General features: G+C 36.2%; 1 pseudogene across 1 annotated transcript; it reads left to right on the forward strand.

The window, feature by feature from the left end:
• LOC143850730 (ERBB-3 BINDING PROTEIN 1-like) lies at positions 1-9,003 on the forward strand (annotated as a pseudogene). Its single transcript, XR_013236037.1, has 9 exons — positions 1-338; positions 506-602; positions 1,069-1,218; positions 1,328-1,481; positions 7,189-7,404; positions 7,510-7,654; positions 7,757-7,848; positions 8,460-8,642; positions 8,799-9,003. The product of XR_013236037.1 is annotated as an ERBB-3 BINDING PROTEIN 1-like (transcript).
• Positions 9,004-9,499: the final 496 nt, after the last annotated feature.

Here is a 9,499-nt window from a genome sequence, read left to right on the forward strand (position 1 = left end):
AAGAATAGTTGCCCTAACCGCCTATTTTCTTCAACACTCCACTCAAAACCCTAGCTTAGTTATAAGCCTCTCTCTCTCTCTCTGGTCTGATTTTTTTAGGGTTTGTTTATATTCGTTTTTTGTTGAACAATGTCGGATGATGAAACCCTAGCTTAGTTATAAGCCTCTCTCTCTCTCTCTCTCTCTCTCTCTCTCTCAGGTGTGATTTTTTTAGGGTTTGTTGATATTCGTTTTTTGTTGAACAATGTCGGATGATGAAACAAAGGAGGAAAAGGAGTTGGATCTTACTACTCCTACAGTTGTTGACAAATATAAGAACGCTGCCGAAATCCTCAACAGTAATTCTCTCTCTCTACCATTTTGTTTTCATTTGCTTGTCACGCCGAAACCCTAGAAAACGATTTGAACTTATTGCTTATTTCAGATTAGGGTTTTAGTTTTATTTTCTTTATTCTCGTTTGTATATTTGTAATAACATTGGAAGAATAATGCAAAAAACATGCAGAAGCTTTGCAATTGGTCTTGTTGGATTGCAAACCAAAAGCTAAGATTGTAGACATATGCGAGAAGTATCAGAGAGTAAGTTTTTTTTTCATTTTCTTGTAAAGTTAATAGTTTCATTGAGATTGATCCTTGTTGGTATTGGCTTGAACATGTACCTGTTGCATTAGGGAGATGATATCAGCACAACCAATGTTTTAATAATCACACTAACCCATCTTGTTCTTTTTCTTATTTAAAGAGCTGTCAAAGACTATTACAGTTCCCAAAAAGCTGTCAAAAGCCAATTAGAAAAGAAAAGACAAGCTGAGTTTGTGCAATTACTAAAACATGGTTATGCTGATATCATTTCCCTTTCATTATCAGTTAGAGTATCTACCCAATTGAGTACTTATATGCCATCTGTTAATTATTTTTTCTTATCGGCTGTTTCTTATTTGAGCATATTGTATACTCTCTCGCTCGGCCCGGGTCCTACATAGACATACATAGTAATACTCTCTTTTTTGTATATAGGAATGTGAATTTTATGTTTGGTTTGTCGGTTGCTTTGTTCTTCATGTATAGGCAATCTGGGAGTATGTACAAGAATGTTAAGAAGAAGATAGAAAGGGTTGTTGCTTTCCCTACATGTATTTCGGTCAACAACACCGTATGCCATTTTTCTCCTCTAGGGAGCGATGAAAGTGTCTTGGAAGAAAATGATTGTGTCAAAATGTGAGAGCTTTCTTCATATCCTTGAATTATATATACATATGTATGTGTGTGTTGCTCCATTGGGTTATGGTAGATGACCGTTAAGAGACTGAAATCTTAATGTTTGCAGAGATATGGGGTGTCATATAGATGGTTTCATTGCTGTGGTTGCACATACTCATGTTATCAAGGAAGGGCCGGTCATGGGGAAGGCTGCAGATGTTATTGCAGCTGCTAACACTGCAGCTGAAGTTGCTTTGAGGCTTGTGAGGCCTGGAAGAAAGGTGCTGCATGTTTTAATTGGTGGCTTAGATATCTACAATATATTTTTTACAAGTCATGCTTAGTTTCTTTATATGTACGGATGGCATGTTTGATGAGAAATTATATGGTGTAAGGCCTTACAACAATAAGGCCTTTGTACGGTGGAAGTACCACCCTTGACATTTGATCCAGCAGCAGCTCCTCAAAAAGCTCAAAAAGTAAGCTGCTGTTGGATCAAATATCAAGGGCGGGTACCCCTACCATATTGTTGTAAGGCCTTACACCATATAAAATCTCATGTTTGATTAGCTTGCTTTTGATGACAATAATGTTTTTGGGCAGTTGTACTTGTTTATGATATCTTTTTTGGTCTGGCAAACAAAGGCTGTTACATAATTACCATGCCCAACTTTTCCTTCACATAGAAAAAAAAAACTATCAACTGTGAGCAATACCCACAAACACTTGTCTTGAACATGAACTCAACATAACACCAACTCCATAGTCCATAGCCTATGACTATGTCATCAGTCAATAAAAAAAGAAAGAAATTTTGGAAAAAAAAATTCTTTTCCAGACTATTCCAATAAGTTCTCTCAATCCAAACATGGCCAAAATCAGATTAAGGGGTTTTTCTTTTTTTCGAAGACACAATCAGATTAAGAGAAAAAAGGGAAAGATTAAGAGAGAAAGAGAGGAGAGATTGAGAGAGAAAGAGGGAGAGATTGACATTGAGAGTGAAAGAGGATGAAAGAAACATACCTTATTGAAATAGCCGGTTCTGTAATCGTGGAGATTGAAGAGCAAAAAACCTCGTGAAGATAGAAGATTGAAGTTGGAAGAAGGCTTGAAGAACAAGAAACCCTACGCATGACGACTTTTTTTTTTTTTTTTGCCAACTTCTTTGTAAATCGATTTCTATAAAACAAAGGCACTGATTTTTAGCAACTTTCCCTACAAAATAGAAATTGATTTTGATTTACTACGCTATGTGCAAGGCAATAACGACTGTAAATCGATTTCTATAAAACAAAATCACTGATTTTTTGCAACTTTTCCTAAAAAATTGAAACTGATTTGGGTTTAGTAAATCTTGTTTTAAAAAAGACGAAGGGGCATTTGCCCCTTTAATAGAAAATTTGAAATTTAAAAGGGTGCAAAGGGTATAAAAGTTATTTTGCATGAAAGGAATTTTTTTTTTGGAGATTTCTTAGGGGGGGGGGGGGCATGCGCCCCCCCTTGGATCCGTCTCTGCCTCCAAATGATGATAAATTGATCTTAAGGATCACCATCCAAATGAAGCTAGGGTCATTCAGAGTTACTCTTGTAGAGCATCATGCATTCCTGTTGTTGTTTGGAACTTTGGATAACTGGTTTCAATGACCCATTGTAGAGAAGTTTGAACATGTAACTGATGGAATAACTACTTCTAGGCTTGTATGTAAAGAAGGTAGAGTTCCCAAAGCAAGACAATGGGTTAGCCAAACCATTAAGTTTGTTACTTTAAATGTTTTTATATCATTAAAATTTTAATCTTAATGCATATGTTCATATTTTTTGGATTCTATAGGGAGGTAAGCCAAGGATAGAAATAGTTGGAGAAAAAAGACCAAGAGCAGTTGAAGTGACAGCGTAGTACTACTTGTGTCCCTTTTAAATGATAACAATGTCTGATACATGCTTAAAGTTATCGGCTTACAGAAACCCATCTGGCTTGGTCTTATTTTATCAATTCAGGGTTGCTGTTGTATCTTTTGAAAAATAAAAATTGTAGTAGAGGTCTCACGAATGGATTTGGTCACTTACAATGGGATTTAGTTCTCCGGCAGACTCCATTATATGATGTATTGTATGCATATGAACATAGATGTTGCCTTCCATATCTGTTTTGTTTGGCTTTTTCTCTGTCATGTGGTTGTTGAGGTTTTGAGTGGACATGATCTATGTCACAAATATCTCCGATATTTTCAAAATATAGCGTTTTTATCGTGAGATTTTGATAAAACGACAAAATCCCGAACTAATCCCGAGATTTTAAAAATATAGCGATATTTTCTGTTTTTATCATAAATATCCCAATAATATCGTGATATTATCTTGGTATTTTTACGATATTTTTATTTTATATTTTTTTCTTAAATTTAATATTTTTATATATTTTTTAAATAATTTTAAGTTTACCGTTTATTTCCCGATATAAACCTGAAAAGATTAATAAAAATTAATATATCCCTAGATTTTCCCTTGTCGAGAAATTCCTGAGAACGACATTTGTGACATAGGACATGATATCTCTAAATGATGAATAACTGATCTTAAGCTATGGATCAATGTCCAAATGATGCTTTTTGTCATAGTTACTCTGATAGGTAGTCATGCCTTCTCGTTATTATTTTGTCTACTCAATTTTCCTTTATTATTTTCACTTACTTTTTTCTTGCCTTGTTTTTGTTTTTTATCATGTCGGAAAGTATAGCTTCCAATGAACGGTAGGCTTCTTTAATTTGTGAGTTGGAAAACGTCTTTTTTTCTTCCCCTACCGTTGCTGGTTTGAAGTGGGTGCCTTTAGTTCTATCTGCTCAGTAAGCCACCACAGTTTCACTGATTTTTTATTGTAAATGTCTTTATTCTAGATCAAAATTGAAAACTTGTATCCTGAATCTTCATTCTATTTTTATTCTTGCATTGATAAGATTATCAATTATTATGTTCCCGAGTAGAAATTATGCCTCTAAATGACGAAACTTTGTTAGAAGCTATGGACCTAACATCCATGTGAGGCTTTTGTCATAGTTACTCTGATAGGGCATTGTTCTGTTTTTTGTTGGATTTAAACTGATTTTCAACTTTCATTTACATGTAAATGTCTTTATACTACATCACAATTGACAACTTGTTTCATGAATCTTCATTCTATTTTTAATCTTGTATTGATAAGATTAACAATTATTATGTTCTTGAGTAGAAATTATGCCCTCTAAATGTCGAAACTTTGTTAGAAGCTATGGACCTAACGTCAATGTGAGGCTTTTGTCATAGTTACTCTGATAGGTCATTGTTCTGTTTTTGGTCGGATTTAAGCTGCTTTTCAACTTTTCATTTACATGTAAAATGTCTTTATACTACATCACAATTGACAACTTGTTTCATGAATCTTCATTCTATTTTTAATCCTGTATTGATAAGATTAACAATTATTATGTTCTTAAGTAGAAATTATGCCTCTAAATGACGAACCTTTGTTAGAAGCTATGGACCTAACGTCCATGTGAGGCTTTTGTCATAGTTACTCTGATAGGCTCTGTTCACTTGTTTTCCTGCTGCAGGAAAGGAAAAGAATGGAAAGGAATCTGACGTGGCAAAATGGAAAGGAAAGGAAAAGAAACTGTGATTTTCCCTCGCTTTCTCGCTGTTCACTTGCCCAGAAAGCGAGAGAAAATATGCAGGAAACTTGTTTTCTCGCACCAACGACCACCCAGCCCACATCAGCACCTCAAATCCACCACCAAAAAAATACATCCTCAACTCACATCAGCACCTCAAATTAGCACCTCAAATCCACCACCAAAAAAATACATCCTCAACTCACATCAGCACCTCAAATTAGCACCTCAAATCCACCACCAAAAAAATACATCCCCAACCCACATCTGCACCTCAAATCCACCACCCATACATCAACACCCACATTAATATTACTGCAAATCCATCTCTGCAAAACCCATTTCTGAAAGAAATCCATTTATGCAAAACCCATTTTCCAAAAAAACAAGTTCTGCAAAACCCATTTCTGAATTCTGAATGAGAAAAACCCAAACCCCTTTCTGAAAAAAAAAATGAGAATAACGCATTTACGAACCCACTTTTGTGTAAAAAAAAAACCAAAGAAAAAACCATCTTTGAAATAAAAAAGTTCTACAAAACCCATTTCTGAAATTCGAATGAGAAAAACCCAAACCCCTATCTGAAACAAAATGAGAACAACTCATTTACAAACCCACGTTTCTGCAACAACAAAAAAAACCGAACAAAAACCCATTTCGAAAAAAAAAATCAGAAGAAAAACTCATTTCTGCAAAAAATCTCTTCTAATTTTTCTTGTAGATCAAGGTCAATGGAGATCAACAGCATTTCTGCAAAAAACCCAAGGAAAAAAACCATTTCTGCAAAAAATCCGAACCATAGATCTTCTTCATCAACATCATAATACTGTAGATCTTCTAATTTTTCTTGTAGGTCAAGGTCGATGGAGACCCATCTTACCAAAAAAGAGGATTCAACCCGGAAAAAAAAGAAAAATTACAGAGGAAGAGGATTGAAGGACGGAGATGGAGGAGTTACCACTGACCTTGATGGTCGCCGGAGAAGGAGGACGGAGACGGAATGGTCGCCGGAGAAGGAAGCCCGAGGAAGGAGATAACCTGTTGTTCTTGCGTTTTTTTTTGGGTTCAGAATACCCAGTGCGATAAACTTTCTCGAGAAAGCTGAAATCCTACCAATTTGACGAGAAAATAAGAAGCGCCCTCGCGAGAATTTTTTTTTTCCATGTAATTATAATTACGTTCCACGTTAGATATTCCACTTTCCTGAGAATGCAAGTGAACACTCTAATTTGAGGTTTCTCAAGAAAATATGGGGGGTTTTCCTTTCCTTTGCTTTTTCGGGAAGGCAAGTGAATAGAAGGCAAGTGAATAGAGCCATAGGCATTGCTCTGTTTTTGTCAGATTTAAACTTCTTTTTTACTTTTCATTTACATTTTATTTCACATGAATTACTTGCTTAGTTTTGAGCTGCATGGGAACCCTTGCTTTTCCTTTGCTTATTTTATTGCTATTATTATCAGGCATTGTTCTGTTCTTTGTTGGATTCTGATTTATTTATTTTTCAACTTTTTCATGTATGTTCTTTCTTACTTTTTTGGTGTCATCTCGGTTCAATATTTATATTTCCATACCATTCCAAAAAAAAAAAATTATATTTCCATTGCTCATGTTATTATTAATATTCTTGTTACCACCATTTTTCCTGATATGACTTGGGGTTTTGACGCAGCCAAGAGAAATGGAAAAAAGAAAAGAAAAAGTGGCACAAGAATGATGAGATTTTATTTAAAGAAATCATCAACAATTAGCCAAAGCAAAGAGAATGAGAAAGGGAACCCTAGTTGTTTCTCCTTTATGAAATTTTTTCGTTTTTTTCCAACATAGAAGAATCTCCTCACAACCTCTATGGGGTAGACCAATAAAAAGAAGTATCTAGACCCATTTGATGGGATTTTGAATGCTTCTCACATGGGAAGTCACTGATTGCCTTACACAACATGAATACTATACTCTTCTAAAAATGAAGGAAACTAATTTATCACCTCCAACCATAAAATGAGGAGTGCAAAGAAAATTAGATCTCTACGTGGTAGACCAATTCATTGTAATGAATTACATTTCTCATACCTTTTTTTGCGTCTGTTAGGTGCATCTGGTCAATTTGTAGTGGAAACAGAACCTGATTTAAATATTTATGTTGAAAAGACTTCATTTCATAAAGTAGTCTCCTGTGCCTGTTAGTCTTGGTGTTTTTTATCTTCTTTTGTTCCAGAGTTTCAGATTTAAGAAAAGAATACACCATACTTTCTTGCATGCTTCTTCCCCTTTAGATACTTGCGTTTGTTTTTGTTCCTAAGTTGAAATTAATTTTCGTTCACTCACAGACCACATATGGATGTGCCAGAATAAAGATGTAACAGAAGCTATTCAAAAGGTTGCTGCTGCCTACGATTGCAAAATTGTTGAAGGTGTCCTCAGCCATCAGCTTAAGCAGTTTGTTATTGATGGGAACAAGGTCATACTGAACATAACTAGTCCCGATACAAGAGTTGATGATGCAGAATTCGAGGAGAACGAAGTTTATTCGATTGATATAGTAACCAGCACAGGCGATGGCAAGGTGAGGGCAAAAAATTTTAACCAATATTTCTCCAATTGAAAGGAGCAAATTCCATGTTGAAAAGTTTAACTAGTTTATGTATGTGATGGATGATGTTAAATGCAGCCTAAGCTGTTGGACGAGAGGCAAACAACCATCTATAAAAGAGCCGTCGACAAAAATTATCATTTGAAAATGAAATCATCAAGGTTTATCACTTTATCTTCAGCGAAATAAGTCAGAAATTCCCGATTATGCCGTTTACTGCAAGGTTTGGCAGCTCCAAACCCTTTTTATTTTAGTAGATTATTAGTTGTTTTAATTCTTGTCATTATGTTTTTACCATAATAATATTGTGTGTTCTTTTTGCCAGGGCACTGGAAGAAAAGCGTGCCCGGCTGGGACTAGTTGAGTGTATGAATCATGATCTCTTGCAACCATATCCAGTTTTGCATGAAAAGCCTGGTAACCAAGTCCAGTGCTTTATTCAATTCTGGGCTTGTTTAACAACGCATTTTATTCTCTATATTTTCTATCAATTAATTGCATTGCAAAGACGTCATTGTAGCCTTTTTTGTGATGTCATTGTAGCTTTTCCTTGTTCTATACATGAATGTCTGGGCAGTTGTGTATCCATAGTTTCAAAACTTCATTGCGTAGACATTGATTCAACCGAGTCGACTCCCTTTTACCTCGTCTGCTTTCTTGTCCAAATTTGCTTTTTGCCGTGGAAAGTCAATCAAAACTCCTTTGAGTCTTTTTAAGACCACGTTAACTGAGTACTCGGCCGCACCAGCCAAGTACTCAATCGCACCATGCCGAGTTGACTAGGATTTGCTTTGGACGCGTTTTAGCCCTCCATATTTTGAAAGTGTATCATCAGTTGAATCTGTTAACAAAGTGACAAAAGTAGCTTAAGAAAATTGCATATGTGCCGAGTCGATTAGTATGTGTTGCTGTTGTAAACCTCTGTGGATCGGCATTTAAGGTTTTATGGCTATGTCAGTGACTATAAGTTGAGGTTTGTTTCAGCATTGGGCGAATTTTAATTAAAGTTGATGGTGTGGTGATTGCAGGAGACCTTGTTGCTCACATCAAGTTCACAGTTCTGTTAATGCCGAACGGATCCGACAGGATCACATACCATCCTTTACAGGAGTTGCAGCCTACAAAGACAATTGATGATGACCCTGAAATCAAGGCTTGGCTAGCTCTGGGCACCAAGACGAAGAAGAAAGGAGGGGGAAAGAAGAAAAAAGGTGTGTGCACGTGTATTGTACTTCTTTCTCAAGAGATCTGATGCTCGAAACAATCTACACCCACCTAGTTTTTCTCCGTTGCTATGGTAACTGTAATTATAGTTACTGGTAAGTTTCTCTTTTAGATCTCATCTGTGCATCCAACTCCTATTGCAGGTAAGAAAGGCGATACGAGAGATGAGTCTGCAAAAGCTGAATCCATGGACACTGCAGCGTCAAATGGCGCTGCTCAAGAATGAGATTATCCCAAAATTTTGGTTTCTTTTTATGTATTGCTTGCTAATCAGATGCAAGGTTTTTCCTGTTGTGCAACTTTTTATTCTGTAATGTAGGAAAAAATCAAAGTAGAATGCAGCTTTTAGATTTTAGCAGAAACAAAATTGCAGCTTTGGGCGAATGTTTGGCTGCATGGAATTTTTTTTCATGAAGTTCAAGTTTAAGTGGTGAGAGAGTGCTGGCGTGGGGAGGAGAGACTAGAGAGGGCATGAGTGAGGAGGGGGTGAGAAAAGGCTGATAAAATTACAATTAATTTCCCCTACTTTTAAGCGACTTCCCTCCCTCTCAAAGTCTCATCATCTTCCACCCTTGCTAGCCCTCTCTCACCACTTGATGAACTAATATTTCGTAGGAAAAAAAATTCATGGTTGCCAAACCCAACCTTAGATGGGAGGCAAAGGTGGAACTGGACTTGGTAAACAACTTTGAAAAAAGAAAAAAACAATGGGCATATTTCACTGTGCCACAGCAGGACAATTTATATTAAGAGTTAAGTGAAGCTACACATACGTGTAGCTAGCTTAGCTTAGCTACACCGACGGCTTAAAATACAGTGCGCCCACATTATTTGGGTGATCCAA

The sequence above is a fragment of the Tasmannia lanceolata genome, unplaced genomic scaffold, assembly GCF_043159265.1.
Source record: "Tasmannia lanceolata isolate RefF3 unplaced genomic scaffold, GAP_Taslan_0.1 ptg000018l, whole genome shotgun sequence".
Lineage (NCBI taxonomy): Eukaryota > Viridiplantae > Streptophyta > Magnoliopsida > Canellales > Winteraceae > Tasmannia > Tasmannia lanceolata.